The sequence below is a fragment of the Misgurnus anguillicaudatus genome, chromosome 23 (genome assembly GCF_027580225.2).
Source record: "Misgurnus anguillicaudatus chromosome 23, ASM2758022v2, whole genome shotgun sequence".
NCBI lineage: Eukaryota > Metazoa > Chordata > Actinopteri > Cypriniformes > Cobitidae > Misgurnus > Misgurnus anguillicaudatus.
Genome location: NC_073359.2, coordinates 34,687,670 through 34,704,352, shown reverse-complemented (window position 1 = coordinate 34,704,352; position 16,683 = coordinate 34,687,670). Strand labels below are relative to the sequence as shown.

The following is a 16,683-nucleotide window of genomic DNA, read 5'->3' as shown; positions in this document are numbered from 1 at the left end:
TTTGTAGATTGTTGGTCATTATGGAAAGTAGCTGGTGCGCCTGTGTTATTTAATTCGCACTATTTTAATAAATAACCTGCAAATATTTCCACTCCCATCTGCGCCTTTTGTGAATTGCGCCTTCATGCTAATTTGCCCCGTTTAGTAAATCTGTCCCTTAGATTGTCAATTATGTAGATGTTATCAGTCTGTGTAAGAACCATGGAGTAAGTGAACTTAGTTAGAACCTACTTAGAAACATGAAGTAAGTGCTGTCATAAGGTTTGTACACCTGTTATATATTTTACACATGTGTCAATATTTATTTATTTTTATAAAGTGGACAGAATAAATGTCACAGAAGCAGAGTCTGTTGAACTTCAGATGGAAATTTCTGAACTACACAATGATGATCAGATTACTGATGTTTACTAATGTGTTTATGTATATTTATACACAGCAAAATCACTGGTGTTAAAATAACACCCACGGTGTCAAATTTAACACCGGCAAAGTGTGTATATGTGTCCACACTACACTGTGTTAATTTAGTCAAAAGTGTAGTGTTAATTTAACAACACCCATTATATGTTAATTCAACACTCAATATTGTTAAATTTTACACTTTGTTCAACACTATTCATTGTTGTTTCCACACTACACTGGTGTTGGCACAGAAATACAGTGTTAAAAATTAACACTCCTAATTTAAGGTCAACACCAGTGTAATGTCAATTCAACAATGTTAAGTGTTAAAATACTGATTAATAGCCACTTTTGTTGCTAATGGGTTGTTTCTATAAAAGACAAATGACAAGAAATATTGCAAAACCTCTTTTTATTAAAGTACATCACATTTAATATTTACATTGATACACACAACACTTTGCATTTAACACTGCTTATTTAAATACCTCAGCTACAATTAGAAACAGAATACAGTATGGAATAATGAAAGTTATCTTATACCACAGCGCAGTGACATGAAAACCACTTATTATAAAGGTCTTTAATAAATCAAATGAGAGTTAAAAAAAATTAGCCACCCTACTAAAAACTTGAACATTAAAATACACTGCAATTACCTTACTGGCAGGCAGAAATGTTATCCTTCACAATACTAAAGATTTTTCCATAACAAAACAGACATTTCAATTCAAAAGACGTTTCATTTTTCTTAAATACGTTCCAACCTGGTATTAAGTTCTGTAGTTGTTTTACTCATGATGTACAGTAGTGGAAGGCTGCATCAGTGGTCTTCATCATGTAGTGGAAGGCTGCATCAGTGGTCTTCATCATGGAGGGAATGGCTTTTTGGTCCAGAATGATGCAAAACCTCTGGATGCAACTTCTGTTCCCAACGCAGAGCAGGCAGGGCTGTGCTGATTCATCCCCCTCAAAGCATGGATTGATGCTCATCACCTAAGAGTGTTTTAGAAGAGTGTATTTGATGTGTATTTATGAACTGTTATGCATTTACATGGGGTGAACAATGCAAGCAAACTAACTGCTGAATAAATAACTAGAACAAAATACCAAAAAACTTACACAGCACAATCAGAAGCTTCAGTTGCACATTGACCCTCTCCAGTCTTTCTTCCTTTCACAAATGAAGGCAAGAGGTGAATGAGCCAGGGAAGAGCTGCCACATCACTGTCCCGTCCTAGCAAAACATAATTTAAACACCATGAGTATACAGTTAAACTTTAAAGCCGTAAAAGCAGCAAACCCATTTACACTTACCATATTTTAACTTTTGTTGACCAGACAGAGGGTCGTCCATATCTTCATCAGGATGTAGGCTGCAATTATCCTTTAATTGTTGTATGTTGGCTATTTTGCAATACATCACCTCAGCATATTTCTGCAGATTTTCAAAGACAAAAAGAGTCAAGAAAATACCAAAAAGGGTGCAGTTTTAACCGTTATTTGAATCAAAATCATCTCAGTATAACAAATCATGTTAGAGACAGTGTACAGTACTAAAGTACTGTGTGTACTCACATAACTAGTTGGTAAGCTCTTATCCTCCAAACTGGGTTAAGGAATAACAGTTCAGAATTCATGGGTATGCCGTATTCAAATATAGTCTGGTAGGGTCCTATCACAAAAAAATGACAATAAAGACTCGGAAAACTCAACATTCTTTTTATATTAAAAACAGCACTCAAGACAATATGAATCTTCATTTATACATTTCCAAATTAGTAATCAATTTAATTGCTATTTAATATGATATCAATAGCAAAACGATGTATGAGAAGATAATATATTTTTATTAAAGTTGGCAGCAGGTCATGTCACTTTCTTGCCAGATTAATAACCATAATATGTACAAAACTATACTAAAAAGATTGGTTAACTGTTCAGTTATGTCAAATAAAATGATTTACATGTATAAATATATAAACTTACCTTCTGTAATGAATTTATATAAGTATTAGCAGTCGTTTCTCATGGGAAGTCATCCATGTCAGGTCTTCTTTAATAAACTGCCATAAAAACAGCATCTCTTCTGAATGATTTGAAGCACTCAGTGTGTACTTTGACCAAACTAGAATCTATAATGACAGAAAAACAAATGTTCGCCATACACGTTTTACACTTTCGTATGTATTTGCCATTTGCATCTGTCTGACATCTAGCGCCACGAAAAGCTTACAACACACAATGCATCCAATCCAGCAATTCTGTGCATACAAATGATGATATATAGTGAGGTTTTGGTAAAATGAATTGTTGGTTTGGTGATATTTTCCCTGTTTGCATACATCTTGGAAAAACACATGGCAATGCGGTTGCGGTTTTCTCCGTGTTTTTCAGTAATTTGAATAATTAACCGATATCCGTGCACTCGCGTGCATGTAAACGACCTCGTTAACTCACGGTATCTAGCCTATATGATTACCTCATAACGAGCATCATATGGTGAATAAACGAGCTTTCATTTAACTTAATTTCATACCTTCAATTTGTAGTGCATGTCGCGTTTTATCATGATTCAATTCTTTCATTCATGTCTCCTGTTAATATTATCCTTCTTGGTTCAAACTTTTAGCTAGCAGTTTAACTTCTACTAAACTAACAAGGGAACAACGTAACACAAGGTAGCTCTGATTAAACTGAACCAAATAACAAACAAACGGGAAATAAAATGGGAAAAATATCTTATTTAGGTTTTTTGGCATATGGCTGCGTAGAGTCAGACAGAGAAATAACAGTTTAATTTAGCTAAACCAAGTGAATATTATTATGAGATTTACCTGCTCTCTTCAGTCCTCCTTTGAAAGAAAATGGCGGTAAAATCCCTGACAGGAAATGTTTAGTGGAGGCGTGGCTTGATTTACACCGCTCAGAGTGAAATCTGATAACACCCTTGTTTTACACCGACACTGTCGTGGATATAACACTGGCCTAGCAATGGCAGTGTTATTTTATTACCAGATAGTGTTAAAACAGCATCAACACTGTGTATTTAACACCATCCCTGAAAATTTAACACTGGTGATTTTGCTGTGTATCTTTTGACATGCAGACAATACATTAAAACATACAGTGGGTGATTCTGTCACTTTAAAAACTGGAGTCTCTGAGCTAAAGGACGACCATCAGATACTGTGGACGTTTGGAAATAAAAACACTCGTATAGCTGAAATCAACCGAGTCAGTGGTCGTCTGTATGTATATGATGGTAATGATGAGAGATTCAGAGACAGACTGACACTAAATGAACTGAATGGAGATCTGATCATCAGAAACATCATGAGAGGACATTCAGATGTTTATAAACTCCAGATCAACAGCAGATCAGAGAGTAAATGCAAGAGTTTCATGCTTATTGTAAACGGTGAGTCACATGAATCTATGACTGTGATTGATGAAGTTGATCATTTTCACTGTAATGTTTTATTGTTCTTGTTTTTCTGTATTTGTGGTGTTGTGATGTATTGTAGAGAAATGGACAGAAATGTCAGTGATGGAGGGAGAATCTGTCACACTACCCACTGATCTTACTTACATACAGAATGTTGATCAGATACAGTGGATGTTTGGACCTGAAGATAGTCTCATAGCTAACTTTTATAAAAAATGGAGATGGAAGATACTTTCTTATGATGAGAAGAAGAGACTTAATGATGGTGTTGACTTAAGATTTAAAAACCAACTAGAGCTGGATCAGACTGGATCTCTCACCATCAAAGACATTAACACTGAACTCACAGGACTTTATAAACTACAGATCATCAACAACAAAGAGACCAAATACAAGAAATACAAAGTTTCTCTCTATGGTGAGATATTAAAATCTTCCACATAACTCTGAAATAAACAACAAACACTTGCACTAAATCAAGTTACATTTAATAGGTTTTTTATTTTATTGCTTTAAATTGACATTCACTATTTTCATCACTGTGTTAGAAATGAATGCATGCAGATATTTTAGTGCAGGTGGAATTCAATGCAGTTTATAAAAAGATGAAATATCAACACTGTGATATTTATTTTGTTTTCTCACAGGTCGAGAAAGAGGCGGTACGGTAGATCATATAGAGATGGTGTCAGAGGAGAATCCTTTACTTCCCAGACAAACTTCACAACAGCAGCAGTAGTATGTTATCTATTTATTCAACACTATATTCACACTTATTATACAACTGAGAGCAGCTGTCAGTGTAAAGATATGAAAATCTCAATGTGATGCTGAACCATAAACAATACTTTACATTGACTGCCTAATCTACTTTTATTAACAAACATTCACAAATGTGAATACTTAAATAGTGTAAATTAAAGATACATATAAGATCTGATAAAAGTATTACAGATTCATCCCTCATTTAACAAAATCTTTGATCTCATTCAGTTCTGATGTCATGAACAAAACAGCAGCAGCAGCCACGCCCACCAGATCAGAGACGACCAATTCAGACACAGCTGCAGTAAAACCACAACAGCAGAAGAAGAAAAAAATAAAAATTAATCATCACAATATTTCAAACAAGCTGTATCAGTCATTCCAGTTTAAATAAGTTTTATATTGTTTGTGTTAAACTTGTTGTGTGTGGTTTCTGCACCACTAAACACTTTTATCAATCACTATAATCATACCTGAACACGACTGACAGACATCATTGATGTTGAGATGTTGAGTCTGATTCCCAATGGTATTGTTCACCACACAGCTGTATGTGTTTGTATCCTGATATTCAACCTCCAGAGATAGAGAGAGTCTGATGTTGAGATCAGACACACTGATGCTGGACAATAAACTGTTTCCTTTATACCAGGACAGACTCACATCTCTCACATTCATCACTGAACACAATAATGAACAGTTTGAGCTTTCTTCATTTTCTGCTGATTTTTTTATTTTCTTGATGATGAACTTTGTGAAGAGTCTCTGCTGATAACAGGAACAGGTAGACGATCTGGAAAATAATAAAGAATTACATGAATTAATTTAAAGTCTTAAATCAGACAGTCAATAATGTGTAATATTACAAAAGTTATTTAAAGTTCTTCTTTACTCACCATAGACATTAATGTTGAATGATTTGAGTTTGTGTTGATTAGTTGATAAAGTCCAGTGTGTGTGATGCTGGTGATGTTCAGAGATCCAGTGTGTTTGTTTAACTCTACAGTAGTCGGTTTTTAAATCTCCTATCAGGTTTATCATCAAATAATTTGACATTATTGTCCTCTCTCGTGACTCCCGCTATTCGAAACTCTTTGAGTCCAAACTTCCAAGAGATTCCCTCTTTTCTCTAAAAAATAAACACTCTATGTTAAATTAAGAATAGGAGCGATAATCTCATCTGAAATAACACAGACACTCATTTTTAAGTTTATATGTGTAGTTTAGTTCAATTACTTGTTAGTTATAGTTTCATGTAAATGTGTGGTTAAGTTCATGCAATAGTTGTGTATAAAAACAAACAGACTCACAAAAAGATCATGTGTCAACTTTGGCCCTTTATCTGTATATGAAAATGTGTTTGTGGGGAGTGTATCATGTATGTCCTGTATTTTGCTATATACTGTATAAATAAAACTTTTTTCAGCTTAATTCTGGTTCACAATCTTAATTTTTCTGAGATTAATAGCACATGTATTAGCTTTAATTTATTATTTATATTCTTACTAAAACTAAATATTTTACGAGATAAATCATAAAAATTTTTGTAATAACATGAAATGCCTGATGCATATCGTATCAAAATAAGTACTATTTATGAAAAGTGCAAATGCAAATATCACGTATGTATTTTATTTTTGTATTAATTTTTCTTGTTTTCTGTAATTTCTATCAAATGATAAGCACTTAAATAAATAAACACACTATAACTTACGAGACAGACACAAGAACATACAGAAGTCATTTTCTTTGACAGTTTGCAGAACAGATCGTCTCGGTTACGGATGTAACCCTCGTTCCCTGAAGGAGGGAACGGAGACGTCACGTCGTGACCGACGAATTGGGAACTCGCTTAGAGAGACCAATCTGCTTCGAATACTACTAAAACGGCAATGAACTTGGCATTGAGATATTTGCATAATGCTGGCGCCGCCCCGCCAGGTGCGTATATAAGGAGCACGTGCAAATAGGAAAATCAGCTTCTGTTCGCTGAGAAAGCCGGAAAGGTGACCGGCCGTAACAGCAGGTGGCAGCACCTGTGGCGACGTGACGTGACGTCTCCGTTCCCTCCTTCAGGGAACGAGGGTTACATCCGTAACCGAGACGTTCCCTTTCAGTCAGTCACTACGACGTCACGTCGTGACCGACGAATTGGGAATCCCTACCAAAACGCCACTAGGGGCTGACCTCTTCCAGTGTCTGCAAAAAGCCCTCCGAATCCCCTTAAGGGAATGGAGAAATAGGATAAGGCAGAAAGGCCGGGCACTAGATGTTCCTTTAACCCCACAGTAGTGCCAGCGACTGGGAAGCGCCCTACCAGAGCGGGATAGGAACGCTGCGGAAGCCACCGCCCCTCTTAAGGGCTAATGGTGGGCGAAAGTCAACCGTAGTTGAGGTAAAATGACAGCCGTGGCTGTGTCAGCAAAGCAGTGCTCTGCTAAGGGAAACGTGGGCTGGTAGGATTAACCCCACGGAATAATACTCACAAAGGAACCCGTTGGGACACAATGTGGAGCCCAAGCCAAACACGTAGGTTCGTAAGAATACAGCTAGTGAAAGGCTGACAGCCAATGCTCCGCAACAAAGGCTGCCAAGGCAGTGGAGGAAGAGCAATTCAAACCATTACGCATTTTTGCTCTGATGGCCTTCCAAAACTCAATTTGGAGCCTCAGTCGGAGAAATACCCTGAAGATTATAAGCCAGGGCGATAGTATGAACTATCCAATGAGACATCCTCTGCTTAGTGACAGCTTTCCCTTTCTGCTGGCCACCATAACAAACAAAGAGCTGGTCTGAGGTCCTGAGGCTTTGCGTGCGGTCCACGTAGAATCGCATTGCGCGTACGGGGCACAACAAAGCCATGGTTGGGTCTGTGTCCTCCAAGGGCAGCGCTTGCAAGCTCACCACCTTATCTCTGAAGGGAGTGGTGGGAACTTTGGGCACGTAGCCTGGTCTGGGTCTCAATGTTACACTCGAGACAGCAGGGCCAAACTAAAAGCACGAATCGTCAACAGAGAATGCATGTAAATCCCCTACTCTCTTCATGGAGGCCAAAGCTAGCAGGGTCAGAGTTTTCATTGATAAAAAACTTCAGACTCGCAGACTGCAAAGGCTAAAATATGAGACCAGAAGGCTTCAGCACCATGGACAGGTCTCAGGAGTAAAGAGGGAGGGCGCGAGGGGTTTAGCCTGCGAGCGCCTCTTAAAATGTAATAATTAAATCATGCTGGCCAACTGATCTGCCGTAGATAAGTGAGTGATGAGCAGAAATAGCGGCGATATCAACTTTAATGGCGGAGGGACAGCCTACCATCTAACCTATGTTAAAGATATAAAAGCATAATGTTAAAGGGCATTCTCTGGGGTCCTCGCGTTGCGAAGAGCACCGGGTGACGAAAAAGGTTTCATTAAGCGCGTAAGCCCGTCTTGTGGACGGTGCTCGAACCGCGTCGATGGTGTTAGATACCGCTTGCGATAAATCACCTAAACCTTGCGCGCGCTCAACGACCATACATGGAGATCCACAGGTCGGGGCGCGAGTGCCAAATGTGCCCCTTCCTTGAGAAAAAAAGTCCTTCCTCAGGGGAATCCGCCAGGGAGGGCTGTCGCGAGGAGCATTAACTATGAAACCAATTCTTGGTCGTCCAGTACGGATGATTAATAAAAGGTTCTCCTCGTCCTGCCTGACTTTGCACAGTGTCTGTGCAATAAAGCTCACGGGAAGAAATGCGTATTTACGCACCCCCCGCGGCCAGCTGTGTGCCAACGCATCCACGCCGAGGCTGCCCTCGGTTAGTGAATAAAATAGGCGACAGTGGGTATCGTCCGGCGACGCAAACAGATCTATCTACGCACAACCAAACTTCTTCCAAATTAGCTGGGCCGTCTGGGGGTGGAGTCGCCATTCGCCGGGGGCGCAGCTCGGGAGCGCGTCACCGCTGAATTGAGCGATCCCGGAATGTAAATGGCACGAAGGGACCTCAGATGCTTCTGACTCCAAAGGAGGAGATGACGAGCGAGATGCGACAGGTGACGAGAGCGCAAAACCGCCTTAACGGTAAATAACGCAACAGTCGCAATGTTATCGGTGTCTACTAATACATCCTTCCCTCGCATCTCCATAGCGGAGCGTACAAGTCCCAGATATACAGCGCACCGCTCGCGGCAGTTGGGGTGCTATGCACACCCCAGAGACTGCAAGCCCGTCATACGTGGCTGATCATCCCGCGCTTAGGGCATCGCATGCTACAGAATGCCAGGAGACCCCTCAGAGGCATATCTTGCTATCAGAAATGCTGGGTCTACTACGGGGAAATTTAAATGACACGCAGGTGTAGTGTTTACACAATGTATGCCGGTGCACCACGTTCTCCTCGAGACTCGATCGTAAAGCCACCGCTGAAGCGGTCTCATATGACGCAGCTCGAGCAGTGTCACAGCTGCAGTATGCTGTCATATGTCCAGGAGCTTCTGAAATTGTTTCAGAGGGACTGCGTACTTCCCTCGAATTAAACCGAGGCAAGTCAGAACTGACTAGTTGCGCGCTTTTGTAAAACACGCCAATTAGTTGATCGAGTCTAATTCCATACTGAGAAAAAGGATCCTCTGCACGGGGCAAAGTTGCTCTTTCCCAGTCGACCTGATGACTTAAACGAGCGAGATGCCGAAGCATTAACTCTCTGTGTTCGCGCACGTCTGCCAAGAACGGGCTATTATAAGTCAACGTAAATAAAAGCAGAATGCGAACAACGCTCTCTCTCTGATATTTTAATGCCGTGACTAGCACTTTCATGGAGACACGGAGAGAGAGAGACAGCTCGAATGGTGTACTTAATATTAATATGCCCACCCCACGACGCAGAGCGAAAAAACGGTCTAAGGCGAGGGGAGATGGACACAAAAAGTACACGTCTTACAGGTGTAAGGCTGCAAACCGATCTGAATATTGAAATATGAGCCTCTGCGTTATCATCCAAAAAAAAGACCACCTTTGTAGAGCCGGTGCGTAAATCAAATCGATCGTAACCCACCGCGTATTTTGGGTACTATGAGATAAAGGCTGGAAAAACCCTATCATCATATCATCATCTCGGTAAGAGGGACCGGCTCGATACATCCTTCGCCAGCAGGATATCGACTTATGCACGCAGTACATGTGCATCGGACACTTTCACTATAGTGAAACGAAAGCCCGAGAATTTTGGGGTTGTGCCGGTAATTGTATTTCGTAACCGAGGCGGATCGTGCGTAAAACCCAACGAAACGGGCTGGGAACTGAAGCCAAGCACCCAGGCACCGTACAAGAAGAATTAACGACACTACCGAAGTACCCGCGGTGGGGCAGCGAAACGAGACAGGTGAGACTGCCGGTGCGTCTGCTGTGACAGCAAAAGCATCTACAGTATGTGTGTGTGTGTGTGTGTGACACTGACCTGAGCCCGCTGAAGGTGACGGTCGTCTGGTCTTCTCTGCGGAGAGCACAGACTCCGATGAGGGTGCTGGTGGTCCGGTCTCCTCAGTGGAGGGCTCGGACACCTCAGAACACCCGCTGGCGATAGAGGAGAGGTAGGGTGAGCTGGTGTGTGCCCCCTCACGGCTCTCTCGATCCTCTAAAGACCTGGAGAGGGAAGAGGAATGCACTCTATGTGTGGTTAAGTGGGTACCAGCTAAACAGCCGGTGGAACATATGCAAACCAAGAATTTTCCACCCGACCCTCTATCGGGGGAAGGAGCGAATCACCGTCTCCTGAAGAGTGATCCTCTGCCAATCCGGGTCGTCCGCTTACTGGCCACTTAAACTCCCGATTTCACGGGAAGCGGCTAAGCGGGCAGGGCGAGCTGCTGACGACCGGTTCCCCCGCGCTGCCGAGATGGGGTCCGAGGAGGGGAACGGAGGTGGTCGCCGCAGGACGCCGACGGCAAGAGGCAGACTGAGGAGCCGGCGTGGTGGTTTTTTCCAAGGGCAGCTCTCCTTCGCCGGGGCATGACCTAAGAGATCGCCTCAGTCTGCGCAGCGGAGCTGTACGACTCCACGGCCTCGCCGAAGAGGCCGGTCTGTGAGACAGGAGCATTCAAGAAGTTGTTCTCGCCTGCGTCCGTCAGCCAGACACAGCCAAAGGAGGCGATCTTGAACCACTGTGGTGGACATCGCACGACTGAAGGTCGCGGCTTCCCTCGTAAATCCTTGGTGAACTTGTAGCAACGTTATTGCGTGCAGGGCTGAAGCCGCCTCTCCGCATGCCTGACGGACAGCGCCCGTAACCGGACGACTGTCTACAAACACGGGAGGGAAGGGTTGGGTGGTCCCTCCAGGAACGCAGCTGCATCACAACCCCCCGCTCCACTGAAGGGGTCCCCGCCCTTAGCGGCTCCATTGGTGAGGGAGGTGAGGGGTGAAAGCTGAAGCTGAACGACCGGATGGCTGCAAATCACGTCAGCTCTTCGTGCCGTCGGGAAGAAAGGCACAGGAGAAGACGACCGAGAGGTCCGAGCAGCTCCGAAATACCAATCACGTGGGCGGTACGGTTCGGGCGGAGAGGGGTTAACCTCTCCAACTCTACCGTTTCCGCCGCTCGAGCGGGCACGGCCGCCATCTCCGGAACGACTCCACTTCGGAGGAAAATTGGACACCCCTCTGATGCTGCAGAAGTGAACGGGACCAGAAGGAGGTCCAATGGATTCGGCAGAAATCGTAGAACACGACTCTGCCGTCTCCACCGGAGCCTCAACCGGCTGAGGATGAAAGGCCGGTAGGTGGAGGACGCATCCTCCGTCCTACTCAGCGTAGTGATGCGAAGAGCGTCATGCGAGCGCTTGACAGGCGCACCATGGCGGTGTCAGCACTGCAAAGGCGCGAACAGCATTCCCGTAGAAACGTCAGTCGTCTCTGCAATCCCAGAGGGTTATGCTCTCACAGAGAGAACAAAAACTCTCCACGAACGCAGCCTCAGAGTGCTTGATGCCCAAGCATGAAGACAGCGCTCGTGACCGTAACTGGAACCCTTATACCTCTCACATCCAAGATCGCACGGACGAAAAGCAATCCTGAAAAGGACGCTGATCTCCGAATATACGAGAGAGTGGCTGTCTTTAAAAAGACACAGAGCTCTCACGTATCACTCTTTAGGGAAATCACTCTTTAGGTGCTCAGCTGATGATGCGCACAGGGAAAGGCAACGCACACACTAAACTCAAAATAAAAAATATGCAGAGCAGTGGAATACTGCGAGCGTCCGCTGTGTTAGTACTGCTTGTCAATCAACTTCAGCAACCGTTCCCAGAAGAGCAGAAAGTAGCTTCTCAGTAGCAGATAATGCCGGCTTTCGAAGCGATAAAAAGCTGATTTTCCTATTTGCATGTGCTCCTTATATACGCACCTGGCGGGGCGGCGCCAGCATTATGCAAATATCTCAATGCCAAGTTCATTGGCGTTTTAGTAGTATTCGAAGCAGATTGGTCTCTCTAAGCGAGTTCCCAATTCGTCGGTCACGACGTGACGTCGTAGTGACCGACTGAAAGGGAACCAAATAATAACCACAATACTGACTTTATAACAAAGCAAACAATAAAAACATTAAACCAATAGTGTAATTACACTCTTAAAAACTCAGAAAAGTGTATGCCCCGCTCCTTTACTCAACTGGTATTAAAACACTGATCTCATTTCAATAGTTGTTACACAGGTTCTGTCAGAAAACATCTATAAGCATTCATAGTGTAGGACAGGTGGACAAGTTTTGGTTTTGGAGCTGGACCATAAAACAATAAAAAACACATTCTGTGTCTATTTGTGAGAGACGTGTTGTCTCTCTCCACAGGGGTCACGGATACACAGGAACTGATCTGTATTTCACCCCCTCTCTCTTCTCCTTTAAGGTTTTGGTTACTGGAAATATACTAAACACATGTAACATTTGGTATATCATATGTTGTGATGCTACAAAGGTTTCATCTTCATGTTTGGTGTTGTTTTAAAGGTCATGGTGCGATGGTTAAAAAGGTCTAATTTCTATAATGCTAAGAGAAAGTATATCAAAGTTTAAAACTTAAGACATAATCTGTACTCCTGTGATGGGTGTCAACTCATGAGGAGATCTAGATTACAGATGGTTAACAGTCCCATTTGGTGCTCCTTCAGGTCACGAGAACCGACCAACCAAATCCTGTTTTGAGATTTTATTATTCTTTGTCTCATTCTGTGTATATAAGGTGGCTTGGCAAGAGACTCTGGGAAGTATTCTTTAGTAAGAATCTTCCCCACACTTTGGGTGTGTGTATTCAGACATTATGGAAGTATTCTTTAACAAGAATCTTTCTAAACCATTTTGGGTATATTATATTCATGATGGAAGTACTCTGTAGCCAGAGTGTCTATTGCCAGGTATGACTGTAACTTTTGCAACTGTTGATCATTTTAATTAATTGGAATTGAATCAAATTCTGTATGATATTGTTTAATTTATGTTTGAAGCTGAAACCTGCCTGGTATAATAAATTGTTACATTTGATTCATCTGAATTCTTCAGAAATTGTATTGATTTATTTTAATTCTTTCAGAAATTGTTATGACCAGTAGATTAGAAGGAGTCTGGTATTACCGCAAGATTATCGTGTCAGGATATTATCACACTGAGGTTTTGATGGTCGAATGGAGCATGGGGCACATTCATTAAAACTCTCAGATTTATGTTTATCACCTGCCTTAGCAAGTTGCATGAGCGCTAAACTAAAGTAATTATTTTTATGATCGGAGCAAGCATGGAGCGGCCAGACATAAAAATATTAGTTTACCCGGTAACCTCTGACTAAGATCAGACTGACAATTTTGTGTCCGTGAGATATACGCAAACGGCCGGCGTATGCTCTGTGCGATACCGGGTCCCTAATGAACGAATAACTAAGACTATGGGAATTAATAAATAATCAAACATCTAAATTATGATCAACAGATAATTGGAATAATGCACTAAATTCTTAATATATTAAATTGGAGTCAGATTATAATTTAAACACAGAGATCAAAGAAATTAATTTAATCATGATATGGAATTATTCTTCTAGAAGCGCTGAGGAAGGAACGAACACGAGTCCCCTTCACCCACTCCACTTGCATCCGTCGTTGGGCTTGTGGGTGGTACCTTACAGCTTGGTGATCCCGACGTGATGACGTATACCACGGGACGTGATGACGTAGTACACCCAAACAAGTGACGTGGTACTCCAGGAAGCTTTCCAGCGCGACATTTCAACCATAACAGAGTATTCCATTCATCGCAAAATAGGAGGTTTAAACGTCTACTTTTCTGTGTGCAGCTGTGTTGGTAAGTTGATTTTATTTGCCTATTAGAAATGTTGAGGGTGAACATAAACGCACCCGTATGTTGTAGAATGGGACGTTAAACTCCCATTGAAAGTCCGGAGAAATCCGGTTAGGCATGACAATTGGAATAACAACACAGCTGTCAGAGAAATAATAACATTGCGGATAAGGAAATAATATATTTCCTCGCGCTTCGAATCAAACATCATCTCCTGTGTTTACACTCAGTAGGAGTGAATATTACATGGACTAATGACTAAATGTTATCGTGGTACATTACACAAAGTCGTAAATTTGAGTCTAAAAGTTGAAACATCGCCGTGGCGATTATCTATTTGCTTCGTTGAACGATCTCGCAATTATATCGGAAAACCATAAAGTATTAGAATATCCGTGATTAATAAAAATCCAGTCGGATGACAAAACTCCGTGCCCAAGTCAATGCGTCCATGTATGTAAACAAACCTGCGCAAAACAGGCGATATTAACTCTGTTAATGGAAATACACAGCATGACAACAGCAGTGTAGATGAGAATAAATTCCCTTTGTTAGCAAATTAAAGATCTTTTGTTTGTTAAAGCAACGAAAGATAAACTTAAAATGGATTAACATCTTCCAAATTTTATTCTGGTTCTCAAATAAGGGTAAACATTGAATTAATACAGTGATAACTATTGAACTCTCTGTATGAGATTTTATGTTGTTCACAGCACATGTGCAACATTTAAAGGAACAAAATCCTTCAGAGCAAGAATTAACTTAAATAAAGGATGTTATATACATTTAAACTACAGTGTAAGTTAAGGTGTTTGCATATGAGAAGTGAATTTCAGGTTTACATGATTGATATGACAAGAGCAAATGTTTGTATTAATCTTTATAGGATCAGTAAATGCAGTAAACTATACAGTTTACATACTATACATGATGAGTTAAGGAGATAATTGTAATTATGGAGAATGAAGGAGAGACGGAAGTGTATAAATGATTGAAGGCAGCATTGTTGGGGTTAGAGGTTCAGTGCATGCAGAGTGGAACTAAATGTTGGATATTAAGCAAGTAGGGAGATAGAGATTTGTAACAAATCGATTGATATGGAATGATTAGGAGTGATTTTGTTAAAGAACACTCAGAACTGGATAAGTGTAGATAGAATGGAACCAGGAAGTTTTGTTACAATTCCTTAATTAATGCAGGATTTCTCATTGTGTAAATAAGGTAAATTGAGCTAAAGCTTTGACTGATGCACAGCAAAATAATGATGAAACTGCTAAAATGGTCAATAAAACACCTGTGATCAGAAAGTTTCACCACTGAGACCCTCTCAGAAAAGATCTGCTGTTTCTCCTTGTTTCAAGGGTAATATTTTAGCTTGGTTGTAACAAATAAAATACATCATTATTTTCTGTGAATCAATCAAAGTGATTTAAGGCAATGATTAACATGATATACAGTACAGTGGTGTTAAAAGTTCTAGGCTTAGTCCTTTCTTTATGAGATTATGGGAATTGTCAAATAAACAATTTAGTCCAGTTGTCTAGAGATTGTTGAAGCTGAGTCTTTGTTTCTCTATGAGATTGTGGTAATTGTTAAAGAGCAATTTGTTGTCTAATTGTCTAAAGATTGTGAAAGTCATAAAAATAGAGCTTATAGCTGAGTCCTGACATCACAGCAGGAATACAGAATTCCTGTTTAAAGTGAATCAATGGGAGCTAGTAAAAGTGTTTTTGGACTTCTGTATGTCTTCAGACTAAAAGTTTATGACTTTAAAATCTATAACAAAATTTGTGCCTTACGTCCTATTCATTGATTACTTTTCATATTCAAATAGAATAACATCTAAATAAGACTTAATGAGACCTCAGCTAAAAACATGAGGAAATTGTGCCCAATTCCAGAGGGTCACAAAAAACCCCAGCTGAGCAATGAGTTAAGCTCTGTACCCAGTATGTGCTGCGGTTTATTGCATCCTAAAAACAACAAAGAGTTGTTGCTGTTAGTAAACCTGTTAATGCAGCTGCTACTGCAGGGTCAATTCACAGAAATGTGCTCTCAATTTTGCAAAAGTACCATCATTTTAGAAGCCCTTGAGACCAGTTATAACATTTATTTTAATTAATATTATTTTTAATATAATGTCATTTATATTATAATTACATTATAATATATATTATATTATAATGGCCAGACAGGCCTAATATGGTGAAAAATGACGCATTACATGCATTTCAAACTTACATGATTAAAACCCACAAAAAGGCCCAGGGAATATTTAGATTCAGATTTATTTGGTCCACTATCTCGTGCCAAAACGGGGGAATGTGTTGTTTGTTTTGTTTTTGTTGTTTATTTTTGTTTGTTGTTGTTTATTGTTGTTTGTTTGTTGTTGTTTGGTTTTGTTTTTTGCTTTGCAGGAACACTGATAATATCATGGCACAAGATAGCAAACCAAACAACTCTTTTAAACGTTTGAAACATCAATTTAAACTGAATCTGATCAGTCAATGTACTTTTATAGTTGGTTAAAAACTGTGGGAAATGTTAAATCATCAGAAATTACAGTCCTACAGGTCATAGAGATTGAAAAGTTTAATAGTGTGTACCATAAACAGACAGCACAGCAGTTAAACATGTGAGCTGACGGTACTGAGAACAACTCAGAGTAAAGCCATTTAAGTTTAAGATTAAAAAGTTAATCCAAACATTTCCCCAGCAAAACTGGGACTTCTTATGCTCATAGTTTAA

The 16,683-nt window shown here is 40.8% G+C and overlaps 1 long non-coding RNA gene across 1 annotated transcript; it reads right to left on the bottom strand.

The window, feature by feature from the left end:
- Positions 1–800: 800 nt before the first annotated feature.
- On the bottom strand, positions 801–3,499 carry LOC129430908 (uncharacterized). The gene is made up of 5 exons (XR_012366021.1): positions 2,395–3,499; positions 1,984–2,080; positions 1,723–1,843; positions 1,528–1,642; positions 801–1,401 (listed from the first exon to the last, which is right to left on the bottom strand). It is a non-coding gene; the product is annotated as an uncharacterized lncRNA (long non-coding RNA).
- Positions 3,500–16,683: the final 13,184 nt, after the last annotated feature.